Raw genomic sequence first — 15651 nt, 5'->3', positions numbered from 1 at the left:
TACTCCAGACATTATTTATGTTGCTTCCCCAAGACCCCTAGACCTTGGGGGGCGTAACACTACCTTATAGGACTTCAAAGTTCTTGTGAAGCAATACATCACTTACAGAACAGCAATTTAAACTGCATTTTAAACAGTAAGTAACAGTGTTTTTTGTTCCACTCTAAAGTCTCAAACTCAACGCTATTTCTAATATTTTGAATTGAAAAAGCTTCCTGGATGTGAAGCGAAACGTCTTCAAACTTGGAAACAAAGTCCTGTGGATTGTTTTTTGTTTGTTTTTTACTTTTTTGGAATGACTATGACCTGGATGACGGAGAATCTTCACCAGCAGTTTAAACAGTAGTTACTGTTCAGTAGTTACAGGTCTCTGACTTGGATATTTTATTACTCCATGTTCATTGAAATTTTGAGGGATATAATGCAACATTTTTACTCACTGATCGACTTAGAGCTTCCGTATTTACATAGCAGTTTCTTACTGCAATCTCACAATATGAGAATATAAAGGCATACAGTATTAAACAAACAGGCAGCACGAAAGAGCAGTCAGGGAAAGGTGATGTTTTTTTTTCTGACAAATGCATTGTTAAATGGAAGAAAGTAGCCTTGTGGAACTGAACCTCATAAGGGACTTCTGTTGTATCTGCTGCTGTAATTAAACTTCTTTCTCATCAATTTAAAGATTACATTACAGATGCGGCATCTGACATAATTTTACATCTATATACAGTAATTACTACGTATAGCTAAGTATTTGGATTTGAAGATTTGTCTGTTATATAATGCACCTACATTATAACAGACAGTTAGTATGTAGTAGAAAATAATTTGTAAGTGACACATAAATAAGGGATATGGCACCTGAGGGTTGGAGCTTATGGAAACATTATTTTTCTTTCTTTTTAAACATAAAAATAAATCAAGAATCTAATTTGATCTGTTTCAACTGGGAGTCGATATAAAATAGCAATTTTACACAAATAATGTATGTATGTATGTATGTATGTATGCATGTATGTATGTATGTATGCATGTATGTGCTATTTGAAAACCCACAAAACTGGCGTACATTAAAGCCAACCCAAACTTTAAAAAAAATGTTTCAACATGTATACAGGAGTCATTACAAGTTGTACTTCTGCAACTACCAGAGTCCACAGAGAGGAACATAGAAAGGAAAGTTCATAGCATATCACTGAAACCAGTGGGAGAAGGTCTTTCAAACAGAGAGATCAGCCAGTCAGAGCTGAATATTTTATCAACATGTTTCAACTTTGCTGTAACCCCAAAACTCATCAGTGGCACTGAATCAGCCATCAGGTGGGAGTTATTTAAGCTAAATAACTTTATTTACAATCCCTTTAAACACTTGCTACCTAAAAATTATATTTTCAGCTTTTTGAAGTACTCTGTATAACATTACCTTCAGGATATCTTTTCACAGTGGATTTTCAGCAGTATGCAGGGAAGTATAGGATGAACTCTTAAATCAGAGACAACTTGTAAAAAGCAACCTTCTACCGCCATCTCGACCTTTTCTTACTCTCCAGAAGCCTGATAGCTTTTATTCAATATTTTGTTTAGGTAACATAATATATAATGGATAAAAAAATTAAAAAGCTAAAAACAAATTTTCACCCAACGACACAAACTGAGATGCCATTATATTATGTAAGCTTTAAAGCAGTGGTCTCCAACCCTGGTCCTCAAGATCTACTGTCCTACTGATTTTAGATGCATCCCTGCTTCAACACAGCTGAATCAAATGATTGATTACCTTTTCAAGCCATTCATTTGATTCAGCTGTGTTGAAGCAGGGATGCATCTAAAATCTGTAGGAGAGTAGATCTTGAGGACCAGGGTTGGAGACCACTGCTTTAAAGGTTGAATGACCATTGTGTAATTTCATTTATGAGTGATCAGAGTAGATGACATGTAACTCATTAGGGGTGTAAATAATAATCGTTTTGTATCGATGCATCGATCCAAAAGCCGACGATCCGATGCATCGACACGTCCGCAAGATAATCGATTCATGTTTTGTTTTTTTTCTCCGGTCTATTTTTATCCATTTGCTCCTGGACGTAACTCTCCCTCCGGTGCTGCGGTGGCGCTAAACCTATTTTGCCCTCCTACTTCGCTTCCTGGTTATACTCTTACAGCAGTGTGTTGCAGTAAGCTTGACACAGACATTTTTAAATTATGCTCAATATTGAAGCGTGGTCTGTGCTACACACTGTGGGTCTAGATACGGCCGAGGCGGCGAGGAAGTGGGGGCGAGTTTAGTCTGACGACGGAGGGACATGAGGGCCAAAAACAGCGGAGATCCAGGTGGAAAAAGGGTCCCAGCGTTCTCGCGCACCTCGCTCTTCTAGCGGGTCAAACTTCACAAGTTGTTTTCCTCAATTTCGGTCATAAAAACAAAACAAGCCGGCCTCCTGTCTGCGGCACTGTTTGCGGTCAGCTACAATTTGGGAGAGGTGCAGCGGAGCGTCTGTGGAGGGGGCGGGGACGTCGACACTCTGGAGTATTTTTTGATGCAACTTTTCTACTTCGGTTATTTGCTGTTGTTTCTAAAAAAAAAAATGCATAACGATATTACAGCTTTCATTGATTTATTTCAAACTTGAAACTTTGTTTAGCCTGTAAGGTGTAAAAAAATAAATAAAATAAAATAAAATTTAATCGATTAATCGAATCGAATCAATAAAATCGTTGGGTCAGGAAATCGATACTCAATCGAATCGCCATGATGGATGTGATTTACACCCCTACAACTCATACTGACCAGGACAACTTAAACAACCACTGATGCACACAGCATTATCTACGACTTATTGCTTTAGAAGAGGAAACATTTATTGTGACCGAATAATATGTTAGAACGGTGATCAGAGATAAGAATGTTTTCTCAGCTGACCAATACATGATACATTACAACAGACAGTAACCTAAATTCATAATTAAAAAAAGAAATGTAAGAAATAGACCAGTCCATGCATCATCTTACCGTTAAACATATGGACCTTCAATAAAACTAGAAACTGATTTGAAAATATAATTTTATCTCAGGTGTTTTGTTATGGTGTCTGATATAATTTCCTCTTTTTGTGCTGGTTCTGTTTTGTCGTAGTGTTTAAGGTTTAACTAATTCTTGAAGGTATATATGTCATACTTGAATATCAATTGTGTATTACGTTTTATCTGGTTTTGTTCACAAAAATTTTAAAGTGGAAGTATTTTTCCTTCTTCATGTCGAGGCTAAATAGGATGGTAGTGGGCTATGTTTCTTTATTTGAAGAAAACCTTTGTTACACTAAGTCATGGTCTTCCAAACTGTAATAAAAGGAAGACACAAACTATGGCATGGCTACAAGAAGCTTTAAACTTAATAACTTCTCTGTAAATCTATAACATAGCAGTAAGTAATCATTAAAATGTTACAAATGTTGTATATTCTCCAGTGCTTGTTTTGTCTCATTTAACTTATTTTAATTCATTCTCATGAACTTTGATATTATAAGTTTATGTGATTAATTGTTGATTTTTTTTTTTTTACTCAGAAATTAGATTAATCCAAGATTGGGGATATACCTACCCTGGATGACTCAATCTGAAGCATTTAAATTAGTGATTGGCCAATAAAGATTTTATTAAGGCCCATTCTATTTTGACCTCATTTTATTATATGTGCTGTTGAATTTTTTAAGCAGTTTTTTTTTTTTTTTCACAAAACAGACTTAAATTTAAGCCAACCAGAACTTTGCTCATATTTTTTTCTAAAAATGTTTCAACACTTTACAGGAGCCTTTACAAGTTTTACCTCTGCAACTACCAGAGTCTACAGAGAGGAACATAGAAAGGAAAGTTCATAGCAAGTGACTCAAACCAGTGGGAGAAGGTCTTTCAAACAGAGAGATCATCCAGTCAGGACTGAATATTTTTAACAATATGCTTCACCTTTGCCATAACCCCTAAGCAGCATCTGGTACCAGAACTCATCAATGGCATTGAATCAGCTATCAGAAAAAATCAACACGGCAAAGGGCTTATGATCAAGGTTACAGCAGCAATGTCTAGTGTAGCATCATACCAAAAGAAAGCTGGGCAATCACCTCTCTCAATAGAGACCATATTATCACTGTTTTGCCAGCAGACAAAGATGTATAGTGGTACTCATTACAACGGATTACCATGACCAAATAATGCTACTACTAATTATTGATTGTTACAGTTATGTGGCCCTAAAAATGAGCAAAACCAACAACCATTAAACAAATAGCCAACCATCTCCAACAAATGGATAGAGAGCCATCAATCACTATCTCTAAGATAAAATATCCAGGAGCAGGCAATACCATGCACAGAGGAACTTCCAAAAATAAAACAAAGAAAATGTGTACATGGATAATTGACAGCATTCAATATGTCACACACAACATTGCAAAACAACCTAAAACAATTCTGACTCTTCTGATTGTACACATTCCACACTGTCTTAAAAAAAATGAAAAAGACCTATTTTCAAAGTCCAACAATTGAGACTGGCACCAGGTGAGACCAACTCTCTCTTTACCTACTAACAGCAGAGGTAGTTAACATTTTCAGGACAAAACTGGAGCATGATGAATGTCTAAAAACAGGCCTAACAAAAAACCAGACCTAATATGTGATTGGTTGGATCTTCTCAATTACACATTTAAAGCACAGAGCCAAACTTTTACAGACAGATGCATTAGTGTGCCATGGGCAAACAAATCCGAAATCTGTATTTTTTTTATTTTCATCAAAATGGAGCAGTGTACGAAGATGCATAGCATGTAAGCCCAATAAGGAGATTGCAGAAAGGCGTGCAGGATGCAGCAGGCAGCCACACAGAGATTCCCTGTTTAGAAAAGACCTTACATTAACACAAAAAGTCATACATACACACTGGGATCATGACATGCTTTGCATCTTTGCACACTGCTCCATTTGGATTTAAGAAATGACAGTTCAAAAACCTGGGTCATACTGACTGAATTCATGCTTAAATGGAGCTGGTAATGGTTGGGCATTCAGCTTGCTCTGTTAATCAAAATATGCAGCAATGATGGCAAAGCTAAATGCAACCCTGTAAGTCACTGGTGAACTACTAGTTTTCTTAGTACCTAATCCACAGTAGGAGATTAAGCACCTATAAAAGAAGTGATGATGCAATATAAGCAGCAAGAGTTTTTGTTGTGCAAAAATAAGTAAACAGTAGGCTCAAATTAACCTAATATGTTAATTCAGGTATAGAAGCTTTGCCATATTTCAGCCACATCATTTTTCATGCATTCCTCTTTGTTGTAGGTTCTGTCGGGGGATTACTAAGTGGATTCTGGAAAATCCATTCCCTGAGTTTACTTTTCCCAAGGACCAAGTAAGTCTCTGATCACACATTCTCACACCCATTTCATTCATCCCCTCAACCTGTTCCTGTACACTACCATCTCTGTGGCAGAGCCCTTGAAAGGCTGAACTGAAAGGGTTTTAAGGACTGTGAAAAGGATCCTACTGTCTTAAAATACATAATATTTCAGGGGAAAAATTTTGTTCACTTTACCACTAGCATTTCTCTGGGAACCTGTGTTCATGTTCCGACATTAAGCTTTCAGAACTTGGTACAAATTGTGTTATTAAATCAAGACACTCCAAATTGAGAGGTGAAAATGGTGGGAGTAATTTAAGCCAAATAACTTTATTCACAATCCGTTTAAACACTGTTCCTGCTAAAAATTACATTTTCAGCTTTTTGAAGTACTCTGTATAACATTACCTGCAGGGTATCATTTCACAGTGGATTCTTCACAGTATGCAGGGAAATATAGGATTAACTTTTAAATCAGAAACGGCTTGTAAAAAGCAACCTTCTACCGCCATCTCATCCTTTTCTTACTTTGCAGAAGTCTGATAGCTTTGACCTGTTTTTATTCAATGTTTTGTTTAGGTAACATAATATATAATGGATGAGAAAATTAAAAAGCTAAAAACATTTTTTCAGCTAACGACACAAACTGAGATGCCATTATATTATGTAAGCTTTTAAGGTTGAATGACCATTGTGTAATTTCATTTATGTGATCAGAGTGGATAACATGTAACTCATACTGACCGGGACAACTTAATCAACCACTGATGTACACAGCATTATCTACGACTTATTGCTTTAGAGGAGGAAATATTTATTGTGACCGAATAATATGTTAGAAAAGTGATCAGAGATAAGAATATTTTCTCTGCTGACCAATACATGATACATTAGAACAGATAGTAACCTAAATTCATAATAAAAAAAAAGAAATGGAAGAAATAGACCAGTCCATGCATCATCTTACTGTTAAACATATCGACCTTCAATAAAACATTAGCAGCTGATTTAAAAAATAATTTTATCTCAGGTGTTTTGTTATGGTTTCTGATATAATTTCCCCCCCTTTTTTTTGCCACTTCTGTTTCATCGTAGTGTTATGGTTCAACTCATTTCTGAAGGTAGATATCTTAAACTTGAATATCAATTGTGTATTACGTTTTATCTGGTTTTGTTCTCAAAAAGTGGAAGTGTTTTTCCTTCTTCATGTCGAGGCTAAAGGCTACAAGAAGCTTTAAACTTAATAACTTCTCTGTAAATCTATAAAATAGCAGGAAGTAATTGAAAAAAAATTGTCAAATAATGTATATTCCTTAGTTCTTGTTTCATCTCATTAAAGTTATTAAAATTAATTCTCATTAACTTTCATGTTTTATGTTTATTTGTTTAATTGTTTGATTTATTTTACTCAGTAATTACTTTTTTATTCTGGCTTGGGGATATACCTACCCTGTACAGTATGTCTCAATCTGAAGCATTTAGTGATCGGCCACTACAATGCTGATAATTATTTTGACCTCATTCTATGCACTCCATTAAATGTGCTGCTGAAAAATAAAAAAAAATAAAAAAATAATTTTTGAAGCTGATTTCTTTTACAGCAAATTTAGCTTATTCTCCCTTCATTTACAAGATTAAAATGACACAATGATAACAAATGTTACACAGGTCTCAATAAAAGCAAGAAAGAAACATGTTTTAACAAATCAGAAAAAATGAACAATGCATTTCAAATGAAGAAGGCAGGAATGTCTGCGCTTTACCTGATCTCATGCGATGGCTGCTGAATGTTGTCATGAATTGGAATTTTATTTGGGTTCTGTGATATTGTTAACTTTAAATTGCTGTTATTTGTTATATTTTCTTTTGTTGGATGTACACTTTCAGCCTCTGCGTCCAATTTGTTTTGTTTTGTCCTTATGTACCTGGAAGTTTCATCCCATCCTCACAGGTCTGCTTCTGGGTACAAATGTCAAGATTTAAGTTTTTCCCTTATTCATTAAACTTCTGACCTCACCTTGCTGCCTCCTGTCTGTTTTTATTATTATCGCATTGTTTTATGCAAAATATATTACATTTTTAAATTCCTATTTAATCAGAATTCGCCTTGGACATTTAGAAGCATAGTATCCACAGCAGGTGTGGATGCAGTGTATTTTACTATAACACTGAAGGGGCATGTTACAGACTTGATTCAGGCGCTGCACTTGTCAGAGAATATTTATAACAGCCATTGCTTTTATATGGTTTGCTCCTGGTGCAAATGATGTTGAGATTCAGTGACCTGGTTGTGTTGGTTTATTTATGGTGTCATATTCTGCAGTCCTTTCCTGCATTAAAGGCCTCCGGTCTTTTTTTCTGATTAACATCACTGATTATTGATTAAATGATAACAAAAATGTGAATAAAATATTACATTTTTAAGGTGTTTAAATCATGAATAACTATAAATTAGATTTGGTCTTAAATTTAATAGCTTTTTTGGTACATGTCTCGGGGTATAAACATTTTATATTTAAGCCTCCTGGCAGGTCACTTTATAGCTGATCTTAACAGCACAGCAAATAAGGACTTTATGCAGTTTTAAAAGTCCAAGTCAAGCAGTAGCTTCTAACTGAAGACTAAGAATAGTGCTACCCATCAATACCTTGTACAGCTACTAAGTAAGTAAAAATTAATTTTTATAGCACATTTCAGCAATAAGGTGATTCAAAGTGATTTACATCATAAAAACATCAGAACCGATGTGCAGTAAAATCATTAAAAACATCCTTCAAGTGCACAGCAAATCATCAAAAAAATCAGAATCTTCACAAAGAATCATGAAAATCATCCACCAGAAACACACAATAATCATAGAGGGATGGTCCATGTGTAATAAGATATTTTGTTTAGAAGTAGCTTTCATTGCGTCGAAAGGAGGTCAGTGTGACGTCAGAACCTACTCAGCCTGAGTGAAACTGTGTGCCATGAATTATATATGAAAGTGAATGGTCTCTCAAGAGCAGCCGTCACAACATTTTCAATGGAATATGAGTTTGCAGCTTTTTTAAAAGCAAAACTACCAGGAGAGAAAACACCAAGAGGTAATGTCATAGGTTTTGTTAAAAAAAACAAAAAAACCCCCCAGAAAATTCTATATATAAAAAAGACTTCTTATAAGTTTATTCTTGCAAAGAAGTGGCATCAAAAATATCAGATGCATATTTAATGAATGTGATAAACCTGACATAAAACATATGACTAGAAAGTTCAAAGAAAATGACCAAAATATAATTTTTTAAAGGTTAAAATAAATAACCCATCCCATTTGTTTTGTTTATGTATCAGTTTCTTCTGTCACTGATGTAAAACACAAACCAAACATTTAAAAATGAATTTCAACAAAAGGATTTTTAGATTTTGATTTAATTAGCAGTTGGGTTTTCAATAAATGTTTGCTGCTTAAGGTTTTTCTTTTACGTTTTGTAAAACTAACAGTCAGTACTCAATATTTTTGAATTGAAATGTGAGCTAAGCATTTATGCTCATAGAATAATGTCAAGCTGGCTGAAGGTGCAGTATATTAACACATCTTTCAAAGTCCTGTGGACAGGTACCCTGTTTTTATATTCATCTGATCCATCGCTAATGCATACACAATAAACTCTATTATTTATCATGCCACATCTTATATGCTGAGCACAGTGGCACAAACACTGTCAACAGACAATGGAGCTGGGGGGCTAACCTGATATGTACCTTGTACATCCAGATGCTACACTGTAAACACATGCAGAACAATATCAGATTCAGGAAATGAGAGTTGTATTTCTAGCAGTCAAGAATATAATATCAACTTGAGCTCATCTATCATTAAACGGAAAGATAAAATCTTCAGGTGTGAGAGAGAGGGTGGAGAAGGTTCAATGCTGAGAGTGTGTAGGAGGATGTGAGAAACAGAGGGGATGATCTGGAGGATGGGGAGAAACAGGAGCAACTGAGTGAGACGATAGAACGACGAGGCATGTGAAAAACAGAAAGAGACAAGACAGAGGGAGTTTAAAAAAAAGACTGCAGAATAATGAAGCTGTGTGGAGGATGATGAGGATGAAGCATGAGATGAATTGGACAGACTGTGATTTGCTCTTCAGCTTTTTTAAGTCTTGCTGTCACGATGTTTGTTGCACATTTTTATATTAGATACCTTTTTTCCTGCTTGTCTTTGAGCCTTTGTGGCTGTTTCTACATCTGTAGCTCATCTCCTCCTCTTTCCTTCCTTTCTTTCCCTGTAAAACATCCTATGGCAAGTGGCCAGACTGCCTTGCAGCTACAGCCAAAATTACTCATAGCTTTAGCAGATTTAGGCAGAAAGAAATCCTACAATTCTAAGAAAACACAGTTTTTTGATAGGAAGTAAGACATTATATTTTGATATGATGCAGAGTCATTGCATGATTCCACAGAAAATCAAACATTAAGGTTTTTGGTTAGAGGTCGTCCAAACTCCAAGACTTTAAAGCCTTTGCCAAAGTATAAATAATCAAAATACATCAAATGCAAAACAGGAAAAAGGACTAGCAGGCAATTATAAACAGGGTCTGATTCCTTTGAATATTGAAAAGTCTATCTATAGATTAGAGATGACATTTTTTTAATAAAAAGAAATAAAAAAAGATACATATTGTTTTCCGGATTTATTCTTCTGTAATAACACGTTTTGAATAAATCCTAAATATTTAAGTTCTTAAATCCAAAACTATCATATACTGTATGTAATGTAAAATTTGCTTATGTCGCACCTTTTATACATTGACTGAAAGAGTTTATTAAGGTGAAAAAAAACATGCAAGCTTTAGAAAAATAATTTGATGCACAATAACCTCAATAAAAAAATAATGCTTCCGTAACAATAATATTTATTTAGAGTATTTAATATAAATTTCTGGACTTAAATAACTGATGTTATTCAAACGGGAATTATATTATTATATTATATTCAATCTGGGAATTATTAAAATGTGACATATAAAAAAAATAATAACTATCTCAACACAAACTTAAAATCTATGTAAAAAGTGTTTTTTGGGGAAGAAAACAAGCTTATTATAAGACCTCCTCCTATTTTTCTCCCCTGGTTAAATTGGATCAGCTGGAGGGTCCCTGATAATCAACCTGCCTGCGTGTGCACTGCGCCACAGGTGAGGAGATAATGTGCTGCTGACGACTGATCTGTGCATGTTTCTGTGGGAGTTGAAGGGATAATTGGTTTTACGAGCTCATAGTGCTGAAAAAACCCACCTAGGAAGGGTGAAGTTGGAGAAACTTCTTATTCTACTGTTTTTTTCCAATTATCTTTTCACTTTGTGCATAAAAAAATTAAAACAAATCACTGAAAATTCAGACAAAATAGAAACAGATGAAGAAAATGCTAATGGTTACAATTTTTACGACAAGGGTTAATATTAAAAGGATTGTTTGTAAAAAAAAAAAAAAAAAATTGCTTATGACCTTTTCTGCATGCAATCTTTGCTATAAACCGATATATGTAGTGCAGTCAAATCACGGAATCACATGAGAATAGCAACTGAATGTTATCACTTTTATAACATTTTTCTTCATGGCAGTGTATGTTTGCAAAACAGTGCTGTATCCCACCAGAGTATGACATAAGAGAGCGAGTAATCCTTCCAAGATGAACATAGAGATTAAATGACAGAGACAAATACAAAACAGACTGTAGTAGCAAGAAAACACGCCGAGACAAGAACAAAGACAGAGACACTGATAAGTATAAAATGCATACAGAAAACCAATGAATTTGTCAGGTATGAACAATAGCAACTGCTCTGTCTTTTAAAGAGATGTTTTTCATCAGAACAAACTGGTTTGCTCTCTCAGCTTTTGTATGTTTTATGAACAGCTGTGCAGCAGTCATCACTCATATAAGCAGAGAAAGTAGAGCAGAACTACAGGGAGGACTGAATTTAGGAAATGACAATAGATATCAAAACTTATAGGATAAATTACAGCTTCTTCAGTGGCTAGTAGCTCAGATATATCTCAGCTAACATATATTTATGAATCACTAGCATAGTGACAGGGACCTGAGGCAAACAACCATTATGCACAAGCTCTGAGCATAAGGAAGCATGTTTACGACAGACATGGTGTTTTCTGTCATGGGAAACATACAGTCTCATTGTTCCTATGAAAAGCAAAATACAAATAAACAACAGAGTGTACATTCATTTCAAGGTCACTGCGCCGTCAACAGAAGCCGACTTCCTACACAGCTATAACTCATCCTTGCAGCAAATTGTTCATAATCCCTTTGGAAACATAACAGTGGAATATAAGATGGTCAGTGATGAATGATATTTTCAAGCTGCGGCACAAAATAGTTTATTCCCCCCTTCTGGCAGTGAAGGTAATTACACAGACTTTTATGAGCATGTGAAGTGAATCTGAAGTATCAAGATGTTTTCTTGGTATTTTCTTTATTATTAGATTCACAATGTTCCCGAATGATTAAATTTAAAGAAATATGCATTGTTTTCACAATAAATTCAACTTGGAAAAAGTTGAAATTATTTATGAAAAATTATTTTCCCTATATTTTTTTTTATTTATTTAGCGTATTTAATATGTTTATCCTCTCTTCATTTGTAATAATTAAGAGGGAGTTTGTAGAATTTTGTGTGTTCTTTCTGTTATGTCAGTATTGTACCTGCATTAAGCACTACTGAAGAGGTTTCAGTTTGAAGATTCAAGAGGGATTCTCATGGGAGGGTGAAACTAACATTTTTGCTGGAGGAAACTGTTTAAAAAAAAAGCAACAGAATCACAAATCACATTCTAAAATGACATAAACTTACAGATGATTCAAAAAGGGCTGTATCCTGCCTCAAATGCCAGACTTAACCCAGAGGGTTCCCTTAAAGAAAATTTTTTATCTAAAAGAGACATACTAAAGCAAGATTAACTTATTTGGATGTTTTTATAATTCCATTTGGGTTTTCGAGTAACAGTCCAACTGCTAAAACAATTATCCAGGCATTTCAAGGCAATAAATAATTGTTTTGTTGGTGTCCAGAATGATCTGTTTTACAAACCTCTGTAACATTGTGTCACAATCAATGGCTGCTGCCCTTCACCTAGCAATCCCAGCGGAGCTTTGCCCACTTCATTGTTTGAAGAAGAGCATGTCTGGTTGGCTGGTTTTACTGATGTATTCACTATAAAATTGCTCTTGGTACAGACAAGGTTTTGTTGTTTGTCATTAGATTTCGACTGAGGAAAGCTACATTCCTAAAGCAAATCTCTTACAATGGAGATGTGAGTGGCTTTTATAAATTATGTAATTTTTTAGATTTTTAAGTAACAGATGTAGGCCAAGCAGAAATGTGCATCGAAGGGGAAGTCTCTATGCTTTTTTGCAAGATTTAATGGTAATTACTGATTGAAAATGCCTCGCCTTTTGCACTCGGTTGAAATAAGGAAAACTTACAAATGCTAATTGTTAGGAATACATTTTATTTTCTGACTTTTTTGTGTCCAATTTTCAATACTGTGTTTGTTTTATCCATCCATTCCTTTTCTTTCGCTTAATCCAGGGCCGGGTCACGGAGGCAGCAGTCTAAGCAAAGATGCCCAGATTTCCCAATCTGCGCACAATTCCTCCAGCTGCTCTGGGGGGACCCTGAGGCGACACCAGGCCAGCATGTCCTGGGCCTTCCACAAGTCCTTCTCCCAATGAGACATGCCTGGAACACCTCCCAAAGGAGGTGACCAGGAGGCATCCGAAACAGATGCCCGAGCAACCTCAGCTGGCTCCTTTGGATGTGGAGGAGCAACGACTCTACTCTGAGCTCCTCCCGGGTAACTGAGCTCCTCACCCGATCTCGAAGGGTGTGCCCTGCCACTCTGCAAAGGAAACTAATTTTGGCCACTTGTATTGGCAATCTTTTCCTTTCGGTCATTACCCAGATGTCATGGCCATAGGTGAGGGTGGGAACGTAGATCGATCGGTTAATCGAGAGCTTTGCCCCCCGACTCAGCTCCCTCTTTACCACGACAGTCCTATACAGCGACCGCATCACTGCCGACGCTGCATCGATCCGTCTATCAATCTCATGCTCCATCCCTCACTTGTGAACGAGACCCCGAGATAATTATACTCCTCCACTTGAGACAAGGACTCTCCACCGACCTGAAGAGTGGAGTCTACCTTTCTCCGGTCTAGAACTATGGCCTCGGATTTGGAGTTGCTTATCCTTATACCAGCCACCCCACACTCCGCTGCAAACTGCCCCAGTGCACTTTGGAGGTGATGAGGCCAACAGGACAACATCATCTGCAAACAGCAGAGCTGATATCCTGAGGTTCCCAAACCGGACGCCCTCCTGTTCCTTGCTGCGCCTAGAAATTCTGTCCATAAATGCAATGAACAGAACCGGTGACAAAGGGCAGCCCTGGTGGAGACCAACATGCATCAGGAACAGGTCTGACTTACTGCCGGCAATGTGAACCAAGCTCTTAGTGTGGTCATACAGAGAGCCGAGAGCACTTAACAGAGGACCCAATACTCCCGGAGCACCCCCCACCAGGCACCAGGCACAAGAGACACGGTCGAAAGCCTTCTCCAGGTCCACAAAACACATATGGACTGGTTGTGGCGAACTTCCATGAACCGTTGATCACCCAATGAAGGGTATAGAGTTGGTCCAGTGTGCCAAGACGGGACGAAAACTGCATCGTTCGTCCTGGATCCAAGATTCGACTATCGGTCGGACCCTCCTCTCCAGCACCCTGGAGTAGATCTTATAGGGGAGTCTGAGGAGTGTGATCCCTCTGTGATTGAAGCACACCCTCCAGTCCCCCTTTTTAAAGAGAGGGACCACCACCCCGGTCTGCCAATCCAGGGGTATTGTCCCCTACCGCCACGTGATATTGCAGAGATGTGTTAGCCAAGAAAGTCCCACAACATTCAGAGACTTAAGGTACTCAGGATGATTCTCATCCACTCCCGGGGCCCTGCCACTGAGAAGCTTTCTTACCACCATGGTTACTTCAGCCTGGCTAATGGGCGACTCCTCCTCTGAGACCTCAGCCTCTGCCTCCTCCTCGGAAGTCGTGGCAATGGGATTGAAGAGATCCTCGAAGTACTCCTTCCACCACCCAACAACATCCCCAGTCAAGGTCAGCAGCTCCCCATCCCGCTGTAAACAGTGTTGGTGAAGAACCACTTCCCCCTCCTAAGGTGGCGGATGGTTTGCCAGAACACTCTCGAGGCCTCTCCGAACTCCTCCCAGACCCGAGTTTTTGCCTCTGTGACCGCAGATCTTTACATGCTAATCATGATGTAATAGATATTGGACAACACAGCAAAATGTGTTTCCTTATAGAGTATAAATGCTGAAGATGGCATGATGGGCGGCTAATGTTCTACACAGATTGTATTGTGTGTCAAACATAATCAGCCCTTAAGGTTTCAACATGTTTTCAAAAGTTGTTCGTAATCATTTGATTTGATTTCTGTTTGACTTTAAAGCATTATTACCTTCTAGCCACTAGAGGCACTAGACCTGTAAATTCCAGGTTTAGCACCCTGAAAGAAATTCTTTCGAAGCAGATGTCTTCAATTAATTTGATGGAATACATATTAATCTAATAAGCTATTTATTGACATTCATTAGTTGGTTATTTGTTTATATCTCTAGTTGTGACACAGTGGCTCTGCTATATCCACCTTGATATGTATGAACCTCTTGTTAAAGAACAATCCATACAAACTTGTATATCTCTTTTTAAAAGGGGAAAGATAATGGAAAATAAATGTGATTACTCTTAAATGCATATTGAAATTTTAAATACTGTAACTTACCAGTTTACGTTGACACCAGGTGCAGATGCCACATAAAGCTACAAGCCAAACGGCACATACTACGACTGCAACAGAGAGCAGGAGTACACTGAGTGACACTGAGCCTGAAAAGAAGAGACAAAGACCAAATAGAAAGAAAGAGACACATAGAGAGCATGTTAGTGCATTCAATAGAACACTGCAGCTTTTAAAGTGCTTATATACAATATGAACATTTTGAAGTGAAATTCATATTAAAGGTATATTCAATATCTATGGCTCCTTCCTTTTCCATTCATCGTTGTCATCTGGCATCTTTCATCAGTTAGACACAAAAGTAAATGCAGTGCAGGAGAAAAGACATAAAGCCAATGAAACAGCTTCTTGCTCATGTTCCCTGCATGTTTTCAAC

The 15651-nt window shown here is 37.0% G+C and overlaps 1 protein-coding gene across 1 annotated transcript in view; it reads right to left on the bottom strand.

The window, feature by feature from the left end:
• syt7 (synaptotagmin 7) overlaps positions 1 to 15360 on the bottom strand; it is an 84639-nt gene extending 69279 nt beyond the window's left edge. Inside the window, exon 1 of the mRNA XM_015401968.1 lies at positions 15261 to 15360. The gene's annotated coding sequence lies outside the window, so the exon portion shown is untranslated. The remainder of the gene's footprint in view (positions 1 to 15260) is intronic.
• Between the last annotated feature and the right edge of the window lie 291 nt (positions 15361 to 15651).

This window comes from Cyprinodon variegatus, unplaced genomic scaffold (genome assembly GCF_000732505.1).
Source record: "Cyprinodon variegatus isolate N-32 unplaced genomic scaffold, C_variegatus-1.0 Scaffold1279, whole genome shotgun sequence".
NCBI lineage: Eukaryota > Metazoa > Chordata > Actinopteri > Cyprinodontiformes > Cyprinodontidae > Cyprinodon > Cyprinodon variegatus.
Note: the sequence above shows the minus strand (reverse complement) of the source record. Positions and strands in the feature narration are given on the sequence as shown.